The following is a 17,042-nucleotide window of genomic DNA, read 5'->3' on the forward strand; positions in this document are numbered from 1 at the left end:
GAACCGAATTTGATGAAGCAAACTTGAACTCCAAGAAAGGGCGTAGGCTTTTTTTGCCTCACACACACTCTCAAACGAGAGTAAAGTTTTAAGCTTGTTTATTTTAGACAGCTATGCAAGCAACCATACCATTCTATATCCATACTATTCGATACAAGATTTTGTAGATGATAAAAAAGCGTGGTGTTAATACCTGTTGACTTCCAAGCAGGATACATTAATTGAAATAATTGTATTTAATTAACATGACGTTGTATTTTTTAAATGTTAAAAAAGAGTAACTACTGAGTTTCTTGCCGGTTCTTCTCGGTAGAATCTACTTTCCGAACCGGTGGTAGCTTCACTTAATTGTAAAATGACGATTCAAAAGTGATTATAAAAGCCTACTTGAATAAAGTTTATTTTGATTTTGATTTTGATTTTGAACCATTTGTATCTTAAAAGTTAATAAGACAATGATAATATATATTCACATTTAACTCTAATACGACATAACTAGAGTATTACAAAGTTTCTATAACGTCCTAAGCGCAAACACTAAATTGGTTCAATAAAGGAGACAAAGTTGGGTAATTCCCCGAAACCTCCGTTTCTCAGAGTACATTCGTGAAGTACTATCGCATATAGCCCCCAAAGGCACCCTTATCGAATTATTACTCCCCGGACAACGCGGAAGATGACCGTCACAAACAAACTTTAATGTATCTGTAGAGTCAGAAGAAAAACTTAATCAGCCATTTATACTATAGGTCAATGAACTTTATCCTCTGTCACTCTCATTCGTCACGATGGTCATTGGATCGGAAAAAGACAAATGGATTATTGTCAGTTTCGAAATTAATGTTTGTATCAGTTTACGTATCAAAGTAACTTGAGCAAAAAATAAATACGATGAAACAAAGTAAAAAAATAAAAACTTTTATTGTAAGCATATCCGTTCAGTATATATAAACCGGACGCATATGCTACTACTAATAAATATACATTATTTTGTTGTCGTAATATTTCCCTAGTTTATGTAATACATATTAAAATACATACGACGCTTGCTGGTTGGCTTGGCACTTGGCAATACTGAAGGATGAGACAGTAAGTGTAACTTCACGCCCAAGAGATATAAACATCTTCGTTTTGGCGAAGTAAAGAATGGTTAATATATCTTAAAGCGCCAATGTATATAGGTGTCCACACTACGACGACACATTTGCCAGACCGCCTGCCTCAATTATTAAACAAAAAAAAATTTACAATTTAATTTATAAAACTTTCATTCCTTTGCACAGTTAAATACTTTGCCGCAAAATTTAATCTGCAACGTTATTCTAAAACAAAGACGCTTCATACTATAACCGAGCGTAAATGTTGTGAACCGACTAACATTAATATGCTTTTTGATGCAAGGATCCTTTTAATATTGTGTTTATATTATTATATGAAGAATGTATATAATAATGATAATAAAATAATAAATATTGGATATCACGTATATTACTCTGATCTCAATGTAAGTAGCTTTACTTGTGTTATGGAAATGACTATGATAATGAATGAGAAGATGATTTTTAATATATGATAAACTGACAATTGAGCCATGTATTGGTAAGAGGTCGCCACTTCCTATAAACACAAGCGCTGTAAAAAATATATTACATTCATAACATCACCAATGTGCCCTTAACCCCGGAAACTAAGATGTTATGGCCCTTCAGCCTGCAGTTACATTCAAAACTCAAACTCAAATTGCTTTATTTAATATAGAAGTATTACACTTTCTTATTGATGGTCAATTGAAAGGGTACCACCGGTTCGAAAAAGAAAATACCCTGACCTGAGAAGAACCGGCGAAAGCTGAAAAATTCAGCTGTTTTTTTTGTGTCATATATTATATAAACAATTTAGATGAAATGAAATAGCCAGAAGGAGATCGTTTCATTACCAAGGTGTGCTATCGATGATAAACTTATTAATTGTATAATAACCTTTTGCACACAAGCTTTCCTTAATAATTTGTTTAAATTTGGCAACTGAGGCATTTTGAACGCTTTCTGGGATCCTGTTGTAAAACAATATACATTGCCCCACAAAGGATTTACTGACTCTCATTTCCTCACTTACTTTTCAAACGGCATCACAACAATACTAAGCATTGCTGATTAGCTGTAGATATTCTAATCAGAGAGGTACCTACGCAAACAGGCTTGCACATGACTACCACCAAGAATCAATCCGATAAGATGGAAAAAGTTCAGCTGCAAGACTTTACGTCCATTCTGAGGCAGAAGAATGTGCACAATTGTAACTTCCTCACTCTAAGTTACTGAGAATCCATAGATAGAAGATAGAGATAGAAACTATGATAAGGCTGCCATAACTGTGATTATTATTATATATTTTATTTTATAGATTGTCGGACGGACAAATGCCCTCTGATGGTAAGGGATCACCGGCACATATTATATTTATTGGCACTGTAAGTAATATCAACTATTCCTTGGGAACTAAAATATGTTTCTTGTACCTTCAGTTAAATTACTTACATCTAAAAACATTTCTCATACAGTATGGAGTATAAATCTAGTGTCCGCTTTCCATAATCCATCACACAAATACTTTCAACTTCTTCTTTTAGATTATAAAACAAAAAAAAAGTCCATTTATATGATTGACACATTTATAGATGTTTTGCATCAGTTAAAAAGTGTGGTGCCTTTTTGTACGATTACTATTATAATTATTTTCAAGAAAAGTTCAATAACCTTTATCATGAGATTGCACCTTTAATACCATGAAAGGGATATATTTTTTATTACATTATTTTTATTTATTGTAGTGTGGCGTTTTGTTTTATGACATCTTACGATCGAGTTTAACGTCGAGTATATCTTCTACGATTAAAATAAAAAAAGAAAGATCTAAAGAAGCGTTTTTGTTTATTAAATCAACTTCATATTTGAAATAGTAGTATATCGATTAAGTTTTATACTGAGGCAAAAAACAACATTTCTATCTATATTAATAGTATAAATGTGAAAGTAACTCTGTACGTCTGTCGCTCTTTCATGACCAAACCTATGAACAGAATTTAATGAAATTTTGGGTGAAACAAACTTAAACATCGAGGAAGGACATATGCTACGTTTTTTAACACATGACAACCGATCCCCTAAAACGCAAGAGAAGCCGCGGGCAACAACTACTTTGTTATATATTTATAATTAAAATTAAACGCAGTCTTTTTAACCTGCTTCATACATTACACTAAATTACATTTTAAACATTAAAGTTAAAGGTAAGAATTATTATCAAATGAAAACAAATGAATTCAGAATTAAAACATTTTTAACTCACCTGTATTACGATTTAAAACGTGAAATTATCACTAGAGTTAGATGATCATTGCGCTCAGAGAGAATAGCGAAGGGAAATTACGATTTTATCATAAAAATTATGCTGATATTCTTTAAGTTTTATTCATTTAATTCAATATAACGTATTTGCGCGTATTATTTATTTTATTGGCACCAATTCTTCACGAGGCAGAACCTCAGTTTTTCAACCGACTTCAAAAAGGAGGAGGTTATCAATTCGTCTGTATTTTTTATTTTATTTTTTTTTTTTTTTTATGTTTGTTACCTCATAACTTTTTACTGGGTGGACCGATTTTGATAATTTTTTTTTGTTTGAAAGGTAGTGCTTCCCGTGGGGTCCCATTTTTTTTTTATTTTTTTCTGATGATGGTATCCGTATGAAAACGACATAAGTCTTTAATTTGCATTATGTATATGCGCGACAAATAGGTGAATAACTCAAAATCACGTTAACCAATTTTGATGATTCTTTTTTTATTATAAAGGATATACTTTAAGGGTAGTTTGGTGAAAGTTTGGTAAGGTTCTGAGCACAGAATCCATGACAAATTAAGGGAACGGCAGGGAACGGAACAATTCTGAGGAGCACGTTAGCAATACTCGGTCGAATCTTTTATTTATGGGTTACTTGGATATTTGAATCACCTTCCGGAACGTGGTTATGTTCATGCATTGTCATAATCGAAAATTATAATCAACTAGCGACCCGCCCCGACTTCTCATGGGTGCAATACTGATACTAAATATACTAATGAATTTGTTTATTTACGACAACACATTGCAAACTTCTAAAATTGTCGGTGTTACTTTACTATATTGTTCATTTATTATATACACAAACCTTCCCCTTGAATTGCACTATCTATTAAAAAAAACCGCATCATAATCCGTTGCGTAGTTTTAAAGATATAGGGACAGAGAAAGCGACTTTGTTTTATACTATGTATTGACGGAACTCCTAAACGGCTTACAGTTAGGGTGCGATTTGGGGCAGAATTTCTTTCTGTCTTTAATCAAATTTTGTGTATGTGATGTGATGTCATATGATGTATGACATAGCATACGAATAGCTCTTTTGCAAAGTTTTTTTACTGAGGTCGATTACAGCTCTTTCGAGGATGGTACCTTGTAGTTTATGCCGCATGACGTATTAAAGCCGCATTTTCGAAAGTCTATTTTTGCTTTATTAGAAAGTTTCTTTTGAAATTGTCCCTGAAATAGTTTCTGATTCATATAAAAGGCACGCTTAATCTATCCATATTAAGAAAAAAATGTTAGTCTACATCAGCTTCACTTAAAATCAAAAAATAAATAAAATTTTAACAAAAAGAAAAACCGACTTCAAACAAAACAGTAATTTAAAACAAATTAAAATGCACTAAAAAGTAATTAAAAAAAATTGCATATTTAACATATTCTTGAGAGTCCTCCTAGGTAAAATTAAATGAAAAATATTAGACTACTTAAAAGTCGATTTACGATTATATAATGTAGTTATAATTATTGCTATATTTGGAGTCGGTGTCAGCCAACCCTATACTATACCTACCTATCAAAAAACAATACGAGAATACTTTAAGAAATGTTTCTTGCAAATTACCTTTTATACGATATTATACTGGGTCAATCAAGAGGCTCGTATCGCTTCTTTCTTTTGATTGTTGAAGCGTGTGCCAGTGGCTGACACCGGCTCCAAATATAACAATAACTATAACTACTTTATATAATCGTAAATCGACTTTTAAGTAGTCTAATATTTTTCATTTCATTTTACCTAGGAGGACTCTCAAGAATATGTTAAATATGCAATTTTTTTTAATTACTTTTTAGTGCATTTTAATTTGTTTTAAATTACTGTTTTGTTTGAAGTCGGTTTTTCTTTTTGTTAAAATTTTATTTATTAAGAATAGTACGACACAACTTAGATGTAGCTTCGGCAATATTCGTAAAACCGATCACATCCTAATTAAGTACACTATCCCAAATTATTTCTCATGTTAATATGATTTTTACACAAACGTAATAACTTTTAATATCATAAACCCATATCATATTCGTCAATTTGATATGTCGATTTACATGCACTTGCTTTCTCGGGTTGCACTGACGCGAGAATCAATAGCGACGAATAGCGTCGAATGGCGCGATTGGGAGCTATTTCTATTGGTCGTGTAAATCGGCAGTAATCGGTTTTAATTGAATTTGCCCATGCTATATCTAACCATTTTCACCAATTAAAAAAATGTAAAAAATGTTCCAAATAACTTATCCAGTAGTATAAATTTTTACCACCTTTAGTGTACTACAAAAATTTTGCCAGTCTCTGTTGCAAGAGATAACTACTTACTATCAGGTGGTACTTATGACAAGATATTTTATTACATCGCTTTATATATAAAAAAAAAATGTAAATACATCTAGAAATATCAATAATGGCTGATTACATTTGACACAAATTAAAAAAAAAATTACAAAAAAAACAAAATAAAGACAAAATTTTAGACAATATTTCTTTGACAGAGAACATCTGTGAAAGTAATAAATACTCTTATTTCACATTATATTTTCATTAAACAACAAACGTGTATGAATATTTTAATATTTAATCCCGTACAGGTAATTAGGCCAACGGGAATATTAAACAATAAATTAATGTGATTGTATATGTCCTTTGAGCCCTTAAATTAATTCTAAATTACTTTATTACTGTTCTAATTACCTCGCAATAATTAGTTGGTGTCTGATCGTAAACTTAGTTGTAAATAACATCTGTTTATTTGTTGTTGTTATGATTAAGAAATTAGTGTACACTAACTGAACCCACGACTTTACTTATTCGGAATTCAGTTTGTGATAAAAATGCTTCCAAATTTTGTCATCATCATCATCATCATCATCAGCCCGTTTTTGTCCACTGCTAGTCATAGGCCTCTCCAAGTGCACACCGGTGTGGTCTTTTTTTTCTTTCACTTGCCGCCTATCGTAAATCGTCAAAATCTTGTATCCAATCTTGTATCATTATCTCCAACATTATAAGAATGCTTCGTATAAAATTTCATCAAAATCGATTCAGCAGGTTATGCGAGAAAGCCTAACAAATAGACAGATAGATAGAGTTAATACTTTTGCAATTATAACATTTTTACAAATCTTATATAATCTCAAGATATCTTAAGAGTTAAAATCAGAGCACTTATGGAGACACAAAGTATTTTTAATTGCAATTATAACATTTTTACAAACCTTATATAATCTCAAGATATCTTAAGAGTTAAAATCAGAGCACTTATGGAGACACAAAGTATTTTTTTGTATAACCACTGACATTATATACGTACATAATATTTATGACTTAGTTTGAGAGAAATGACGGTAGTTATAATAAATCAAGAGTTGCACAATCTACTTAATTTACAATTTGATCTCCAGTCAATCATTATCAACTAAAACTTCTTCTTCTTTCTCTTCCTAGGTTTTCTTCAAGTCACAATCAAATCAATCACACCCAGTTAAGTCCCACATTTCCTTCAGCAGGATGGATGCCTCCTTCGCTGTTTTTGTTGGTCCACCATTTCCTCTCAAGGAATCGTCTGCTCCAACTATGCTCGTGGGTTTACAACCTACGATATCCTTCCACATGCTATTCCTATGGGTGCAATACTGGTACTGAATATAGTACAGAATTTGTTTATTAACGACATCACATTAGAAACTTCTAAAAATGACAGCATTTCTTTACTATATAGTCCCTGTATTATATACAAAAACTTTCATCTCGAATCACTCTATCTATTAAAAAACTGAATCGAAGTCCTATGCGCAATGTTAAAGATCTTAGAATAAATAAGGACAGACAGCGGCAAGCGACTTTGTTTTATACTATGTAGAGATGCTGAAAGTACTCAAATTAAGAGAAATTGCTCCCTAATGGTATCTGAAATTGAAGTGATTGTACGTGCGAACATAAATGCACCCTTAATTCTCTTTAATAATCCGATGAGATGTCCATCGGACCCAACCGTAGGGAATTCAGACATCGGACAAACGACATTCCGACGTTGGAGATTATGACCACAGCGACTTATTAAACTCCAAACTATAACTAAGAATTACAGGCAAACACAGTATAATATTTTAGATTTAAAACATTATTACACCCACCCGCATTGGAACAGCGTGGTGGAATATGTTTCAAATCTTCTTCTCAAAGGGAGAAAAGGGCTTAGCCCAGTAGTGGAACATTTACAGGCTGTTATTAAAATAATTTTGGAGCAAATCAGTACAATATTTCTTTTATTATTATTTGAAACATTATTGGGGCAAATCGTAAGTGAAGTAAACGGAATGACGCTCTCTTATAATGTCGTGCTTTTTAGTCCCAGATTCCAGTGTGCCTGATACACAATATATTATGTACCTCATTGCTATACATAAATGCATATCTATAATTATAAGGAAATGATATTCATTTGATTATGGAATATCTTTTTATTATACTCATTTATTTGTTTTACAAAAAATTCTTAACAAAGTCACCAATTTCTAATCAATCACTAATTTGGTAACATTTTTTCCATTGACCATTTCATAATTTTATAATTTATAATAACTGGCCTTTGCCATTAAATAATAATTTGATGTTCATACTTAATAAAAAAAAATCGCAGTATAAACAGTCTCGTCTATCGCTTCATACAAGCGATGGATTATATTTCGGTACGTGCGGTTTTTGTTGTGATCGGACTTAGTTACATCAATGTTTGCTTTTCACTTCGCGCAAACAGCTCTTTTGAGGAAAATCGATGATAGCTAAATAATTCCGAAGCTTTATTTCATTTTATATCACGTGCATTCATAGCTTTATATAATAAACATTAATTCTTTTTTACGTTTAATATACCTAGTTCTGAAAAATTACGATTTGAAAGTGCATGTAAAAGCCTACCTGAATAGAAAAAAATATTTTTTTTTGTTAATACATATTTCGTACACTATTTGAAAAAAGACTACAGTAACCGGTGTCACAGCTTGGCTTTTAAGGCTTTTTTCATCTTTTTTCATCTTGAGACGAAAGCGAAGAGTTTTGTGGACCACACAGATCCAATAAATATTAATAATTATAATTAAAGAGTAATAAAAACTCTTTTGTATTACTATACCTACAATTTGATAATCCATATTCAGTTCCTAATACAATATTTGAAACACTATCCGATGATGATCAATAAGCTGGTGACATAGATGATGTAGTGATGTATTGAGCCGACTATGTAGGCAAGAATTAAATACGAAATCAAGACCACAACTATTCCATATTACTATTTCATACCATCGACTTTTAATATAAGTAAAATCGTTAGGAAACTGTATCTGCTATGTCCTAAACACAAAGCGTCTTCTTGAAAAATTATTATGTATTATAAGAAACAGAAGTGAGTATTTATTTAAAAAAAAAAAAAAACGATATACCGACAAAACACTCTTACTTCATGTTTTATCAGAATAAAGAATTTAACAATATTTTTTATTAAACTAGCTGACCATAATTAAAATTAGCGAAATACTAATTATCTAACGTACAGATAGCACGACGACCGTCTAGCGCGAGATTATAAGTGGGCTCTAGTCTTGGAATCGCACACCTTATATAGCCTGTATGTAGCAGGTAGGCTGATGTGGTAGGGATGATATTCCTTACAGTATGTATATTCTGTAGTTTTCTCAAATAGGCAATACAAAAATAAAATATCGTTTATTATTACCGATAATATTGAATTTAATTTGTTTATCTTATGCAAGAATTCCCAGACTAAGTCATTGACCGACAAGAAATATGAATTTAATACGTATTTTTTGAATTGTTAAAAAACTTCTCTTATTTGAATTTAAAATGAGACAAAATTGTGAATACGAGAGAATTGTTTTACATACATTTAAAGAAAAGAACTTTTACATAAAACATATAATATAGTATGTATTATATAAAATCGCTATCGCTTTCGAGAACTACCTCGATTGTCACGATTTATCTGAACTTATTTTATGGTTGCTGTAGATTACCCAGTGGTTACAACGGGTGCATCTTAACCAATGATTACGGATTCAAAGTCAGGTGAGCATAAATGAATTCATATGTGTTTAATGATTATTGTTCAAGAAGTTATGTGGAAGACGGCTATCATGGTATGGGCATGTAATGCGGAGGAATGAGGAACACATTGTGAGGAAGGCCTTGAGCATGGATGTGGATGGATATAGGGGTAGAGGACGACCAAGGAAACGATGGATGGATTGTGTGAAAGACGATATGGCTAGAAAGAATGTTACTTGTGAGATGACGTCTGACAGAGAAGTATGGAAGGAGAAGACATGCTGTGCCGACCCCAAATAAAATTGGGATAAGGGCAGGAGAATGATAATGGTTATTGTTCATAATTTTATTTTATGCTCAACGATACAGTAGATAATTTCAATAAAACTCTGCCAAATATGTATCCACTAATACCGATTGGTGTCGTGTGGTCTAATTAGCCTCCTTCTTGGGAGAAGGTATGTAAAGGTTGGCTTAGCCCAGCAATGGGACATTTACAGGCGGTTACTTTAATCAAAGATTGCGGGTTAAAATCTAACCAACCACTAACGATCTTTGTAACTTACTGTCATTTATTATTTTTATCAATATTTAGGCAAAAACAGACAGAGACATGTCAATGTATAAACAATCACGTCTTAAACAATAACTTGTAGAATTATCAGCTTCAGGGAAAACATCGTGAGAAAATTTGAATATATTTCAGTGACGCAGTGGTTTTCAGTGCCGCATTGGAGTGACGTGGCGGAATAAACTCCAAACCTCCATACAGGAGAACCCTTGTCGAGATGGTTGTTCACGGTTTATGACTTTATTTTAAATATAATATTATTAAACAAACATACTAAACTCATTCATAGACAGATACAAAATTAAATATAAATATTTTATCTATACATATAATAAAATTGGAGTGTTTGTAATATTAAAATTGCCCGCTTTTCCTCTATTCATATGTATGTATACACGGTACATGTAACGAAATAACATTCTTGACAATTTTTGTCTGTCTGTCTGTCTGTTTGTTCCGGCTAGAGATTAGTCAAAGATTGGAATGGTTGGCCCGATTTTGACGGGACTTTCAGCAGATAACTGATATTATAAGAAGTAACTTAGGCTACAACAATATTTTTTGTTTAATTCAAACGCGTACAAGATCGCGGGCACAGCTCGTATAATTATAAATACATACAAATTGTATTTATTATTTTATTTTAGATTATTTCTATGAGCATCAGATGTCCAAATATATATTTTGGTAGAAGGAAAATTCCGAGATTTTATAAAATTATTATTGAAAAGAGTAAAATATATTATGAATGTTTTTTTTTCATTTATAAAGGAAATCGAACCATTGTATTTAATTTTATTTTATATATAATTCAATTTAATTTTTACAAAATCAATTGTATTGATGAACAAGGTTATTCGATAAAGAATTTTCAGTTTTCTAAAAATAATATTCGTTCCGTGTCAAGTTATAAAAACGTGATCCGTTATCATCAGGTGTCATATTTCCTCGTAGTATATTATCGCTTTTCTGCTTATAATAAATGTAAATAACTTATAACTTTTTACAACCTTGTCACATTTTTTTCGATAACATGAATCCATTCTGATTTTAGGGGTCTATTTAATAAGATATGGTAACGCGTGCCAATCTCACACCTGTGGCACCAATTTCTCTAAAGTTATATTGGGTTTCGTTATTGTGACAAGACTTGATCGTAGTGCAGTTACCAGTTACAAAAAACCTTGTCTTATTAAGTGAGGACTTAGGACAACATTTGTGGAATACAAGATAATTGAATATATAGTTGGTACCTTTTATTTTCTTTCGATTTCGCGGGAAAAACGCGTTACGGGGGGGGGGGGGGTATGTGCTACTTGCAGATGCCCTGAAAGTCAAGTGTGCCCCAAAAATCAGTGGTATCCTCTCCGTCTCTTCGGCGGCACAAGGGGATGCCTTTAGCATGTAGCCGTGACGCCAGTTTCGTTGGTACCTATGTTAGTCCACGGAAGTCTTGAAAATATAACACGCAAATGTCAAAAATTCACACTTCACTCTTACTCTTACTGTTTTTGGTACATAAGGCTTTTATTGTACCTGAAAAAAAAAATAGTTTCTTAAATATGAAAGTGGATAGAAGTATGACACTTACTTAATATTATTTGATACTAGATCATGATCAGTCACGATTTTTTTATAAAATAATTCGCTGGATTTTTTTGACTATAAACCCTCTAGTTCTGTATTTTCCATATAAATAATTTAATCTTTTTTTTTAAATTCCGAAACAAGTTTGTTCTATTCCTGTCTTCTCTTATAAAATAGTAAACATGTGACTGACCAGCAAAACAATTACTCACAGTATAATCGATTGAAGAGTCAAGGTCGCTCAATGATTAATGTGATTACTCCGAATTGGCTGAGTTTTTGTGTGCTTAATTTGCGCGTATCATTTATCTCTCATTCGGCAGCGAACGAAAATATCTTGAAAAAATCTATTTATTTATATTTTTATAACACCACCAACCTAAGACGTTGGTTCTGTAAGAATTATTTATCATGCCCAACATCGCCAATGTGTTGCCAACCTTGGTGACCAAGTTGCTATGTCCATATACAGGGGCGCTATCACCCTTCAAAGGGAAACACAATGATACTAAATATTGCCGTTTGGCGATACTCGGGACTGCACATAGCCTAACCAATGTGCAGCATTATACATGACGTTCTATTGTGATGTAGTTCTTTTTAATCCCAGATTCCAGTGTGTGCCTGGTATTCAATATATGTACTTCATTGCTTTACATAATTATAATGATAAGAAAATTAAATTCAATTCTGTATGGAATATCTTTTTTTTTTTACTCCAAGATTATTTATTGATTTGTTTTATGATACCAATTTCTATATATCACATCCTCATTTATTCCATTACCTTTTTCCATTAGCCATTTCATAATTTTATAGCTTATAATAACAGGCCTTTGCCATTAAATAATTAATTAATTTTCAATTTAAAAAAAATCGCAACAATAACTCTTTAATTAATCTTGTCTATCGCTTCATACAAGTATTATGCAGCATTATCAAATTATGTTTGCGCATTACAATGACGTTTCCCAAAGTTTCTGCTAGTAATTACACCCATAAACAAACTCGTGACGATCCATGACAAGGTATTACAGTCTGCACTATAAAACAGTGGAGATGACGTGCTAAATCCCGCACCAATAATATTGAATTTATCACTCAATAAACTTCAATATGGCGGGAGATGGGTATAAACATCTTACGCAGTACGAACGGCCGGCAATATCGCTGTTATATGTCAAGGTATCTTCATAATTCTTCATCATACTTATATATGTTTGCTTTTATTATATTTAAAAATAATATTAATGTAATATTGATTTATATAGGCTATACATTTAAGGATCAAGGTCTAACTGAAAAGTCCATTTACCAGTTCAAGTTGACACAATTGTCAGTCATAACTGGACTGTATTTTATTTGAAATATTAGTAGTAGTTTCTACACCAATATTTTACATAAATATGCCTCGTGTTTTTCCCCAACGAAATACATCGACGAGATGGACAAGTGATTAGAACTTGTGCATCTTAACCGATGTTTGCGGGTTCAATCCCAGGCAAGCACCACTAAATATTCATGTGCTTCATTTGAATAATTCATCTCGTTCTCGGTAGTAAACCTGCATGTGTCTTATTTCATAAAAATTCTGCCACATGTGTATTCCTGCATTGGAAAAGCGTGGTGGAATATATTCCAAACCTTGTCCTTAAAGGGAGAGGAGGCCTTATACCAAGCGGTGAAAAATATATAGGCTGCTTTTGTTGTATACATTGACGTACACACACCCATTATAAATAAAATTTTAACAAAAAGAAAAACCGACTTCAAACAAAACACTATTTTAAATCAAATGAATATGCACGAAAAAGTAATAAAAATAATTGCGTATTCAACATATTTTTTAGTGTCTTCCTAAGTTAAATGAAATGAAAAATATTAGACTACTTAAAAGTCGATTAATGATTATATCATGTAGTTATAGTTATTGGTATATTTGGAGCCGGTGTCAGCCACGGTGCCCTTGCCCCAACAATCAAAAGAAAGAAGCGATGCGAGCCCCTTGATTGATCCAGTATATTATTGTGTAAAAGGTAATTTGTAAAAAACATATTTGTTAAACTATTCTCGTATTGTTTTTTGATAGATATACTGTAGGGTTTTATTGGCTGACACCGACTCCAAATATAACAATAATTATAACTACATGATATAATCGTTAATCGACTTTTAAGTAGTCTAATATTTTTCATTTCATTTAACTTAGGAAGACACTAAAAAATATGTTGAATACGCAATTATTTTTATTACTTTTTCGTGCATATTCATTTGTTTTAAAATAGTGTTTTGTTTGAAGTCGGTTTTTCTTTTTGTTAAAATTTTATTTATTTTTTGATTTTAAGTGAAGCTGATGTTGACTAACTAATTTTTTTTAATATGGATAGATTAAGCGTTCCGTTTATATGAGTCAGAAACTACTTCGAGGACAATTTCAAAGGAAACTTGCGAATAAAGCAAAAATAGACTTTCGAAAATGCGGATTTAATACGGCACGCGTCGTAAACTACAAGGATCCCTCGAAAGAGTTGTAATCGAACTCAGCAAAAAAACTTTGAAAAAGACCAACTATATTTCGTACATCATATGACATCACATCACATACACAAAATTTGATTAAAGATAGTAAGAAATTCTGCCCCATATCGCACCCTAACTACGAGCCGTATAGGAGTTCCATCACTACATAGTATAAAACAAAGTCGCTTTCTCTGTCCCTATATCTTTAAATCTACGCAACGGATTTTGATGCGGTTTTTTTTAAAAGATAGTGTGATTCAAGGGAAAGGTTTGTGTATATAATACATGAACAATATAGTAAAGAAACACTGATAATTTTAGAAGTTTGCGATGTGATGTCGTATATAAACAAATTCTGTAGTATATTTAGTATCAGTATTGCACCCGTGCGAAGCCGGGGTGGGTAGCTAGTTGATTATAATATTCGACTATGATAATTACATAAACATAACCACATTACGGAAGGTGACTCAAATATCCAAATAACCTTTAAATGAAAGATTCGACCGAGTATCGCTAACGTGCTCCTCAGAATTGTTCCGTTCCCTTCCGTTCCGTTACTTTGTCATGGATCCTGTGCTCAGAACCTTACCAAACTTTCACCAAATTACCCTTGAAGTATATATTTTATAATAAAAAAAGAATTATCAAAATTGGTTAACGTGATTTTCAGTTATTCACCTATTTGTCGCGCATATACATAATGCAAATTTAAGACTTATGTCGTTTTCACATGGATACCATCATCGGAAAAAAAAATAAAAAAAATAGGACCCCACGGGAAGCACTACCTTTCAAACAAAAAAAAAATTATCAAAATCGGTCCACCCAGTGAAAAGTTATGAGGTAACAAACATAAAAAAAAAAAAAAAAAAAAAAATACAGACGAATTGATAACCTCCTCCTTTTGGAAGTCGGTTGAAAAGTATCGTGAAATAATCTCCAACCACAAGATAAGACTCATTAGCACACTTTTGGAACATTTATAGTTTTGTTTTTACTGTATAATATAATACGTTTCCGATCCATACATACATTAAATAAGTGTACTAACTCGTTTTGAAAATTGATTTAGTAAATCGACTCTTCAACGAAACGAATGCCTCTAATTCACTCAAATCAACTGATTCAATTTGTCCTGACGTCCCCCTCCCTCAAGACATTATGCTAAGATTATACGTAGCCACGCTCCCTTTAAAAGACTACGCTGGATATATAGCTATTTACCTACATATCACGTCTTTGTACAAATCAGAAGTGGTACGTGGGTGTTAGGTTAATTTTCAAGATGTAAAGTAACTTATGGGATTTCAGAGTATAATCTGAATCTGTGACAATTCATTCAAACCCGTTCAGCCGTTTTGCACGATTAATAAATTCCGGATTTCTAATATTAGTAGAATTATACATTAAAACTTTTTTCGAACACACTATATCTTCTGATATAAATATATATATCATCATCCTCCTGCCCTTGTCCCAATTTTATTTGGGATCGGCGCAGCATCTTCTCCTTTAGGTAACATTCTTTCTAACCATATCGTCTTTCACACAATCTATCCATCGTTTCCTTGGTCGTCCTCGACCACTATATACATCCACATCCATGATCAAGCAGACAACACAATTGATGCGTATATAGCATAGTAGTGTAAGAAAAAACTCGAAAGTCAGTGCAGAACACGAGCGTTGAATATCGGATATGATTTGCGATATTGACTATAATAATTATGAAATGTATTGGATACACGTATCAAAATGGCCTATCACTGTTAGTCGATTGTCAATATTTCATGTGTGTGATACGAAGTTGATTCTAACAGAGCTGCATTGCTGTACTAAAAGTTAAAAAATAATTACATAGGTTATTGGTACAAGTTTCTCTGCGAGATCGCATCAGCAATGAGGCGATCCGTCAGAGAACCAAAGTCATCGACATAGCCCACCGAATAAGTAAGCTGAAGTGGCAGTGGGCTGGCCATATTTGTAGCAGAACTGATAACTGTTGGGTAAAACGTGTTCTGGAGTGGAGACCGCGTCTCGGCAAACGTAGTGTAGGACGTCCTCGGGCAAGGTGGAGTGACGATTTACGCAAGGCGGCTGCCAGGAGCTAGATGCGATTAGCCGAAGATCGATCAAACTGGCGTGCTATTGGAGAGGCCTATGTCCAGCAGTGGACGAAAAAAGGCTGATGATGATGATGATTGGTACAAGTCCTCATACTAATCTTCTTATTAATCTAGGGCATTGATCAGAATCCAATTTAATATATTAGGTTATAGATTTATCTAAGTAATACGTAAAATATACGTAGCGTAACCTAAGTAAATATGTTATTTTATATTTTAGTACATTATCTATAATAGCAATATGATTTTTCATAGCAATAAAATCGTTTACTTACATAATATAATATTTTTTTTAATCAAAATAGTTTTTTTTTTCTTTTAAAAAACGAAGATTTAAATATGTTTATTGCCAGTATAGACCAATATTGACATAAATTAACCATCTACACTACTATTGATAAAGAATAATTATTTTATTTAAAAACTTAATCACAAACAGAAATAGATATTATTATTAATGTTAGCTTTGAAACTAAACCAACTTTATTATTTCGTAACGTAGGTCAAATCGCGTCTAAGTTGATATTACTATTTCGAAAATTCATAATACTTTCGTACGTTTATAACAATGATGTTCTAGTAAACAGATATGTCATTAACGCACAAAAAGTGAAGACTAGAAAACGTCCTAATTGGGACGTTTGCCTTTAGTCGTTTTCATCATAATTATGCCAGTAATACTTTATAATACATCATAATTATGTAGTAATACGTTTTGCGTAATTAAAACATCTAGTTATCCCTTTTACTTATTGTTTTTATCAAGCTATCCTTTT

Source organism: Vanessa cardui, chromosome 9 (assembly GCF_905220365.1).
Source record: "Vanessa cardui chromosome 9, ilVanCard2.1, whole genome shotgun sequence".
Lineage (NCBI taxonomy): Eukaryota > Metazoa > Arthropoda > Insecta > Lepidoptera > Nymphalidae > Vanessa > Vanessa cardui.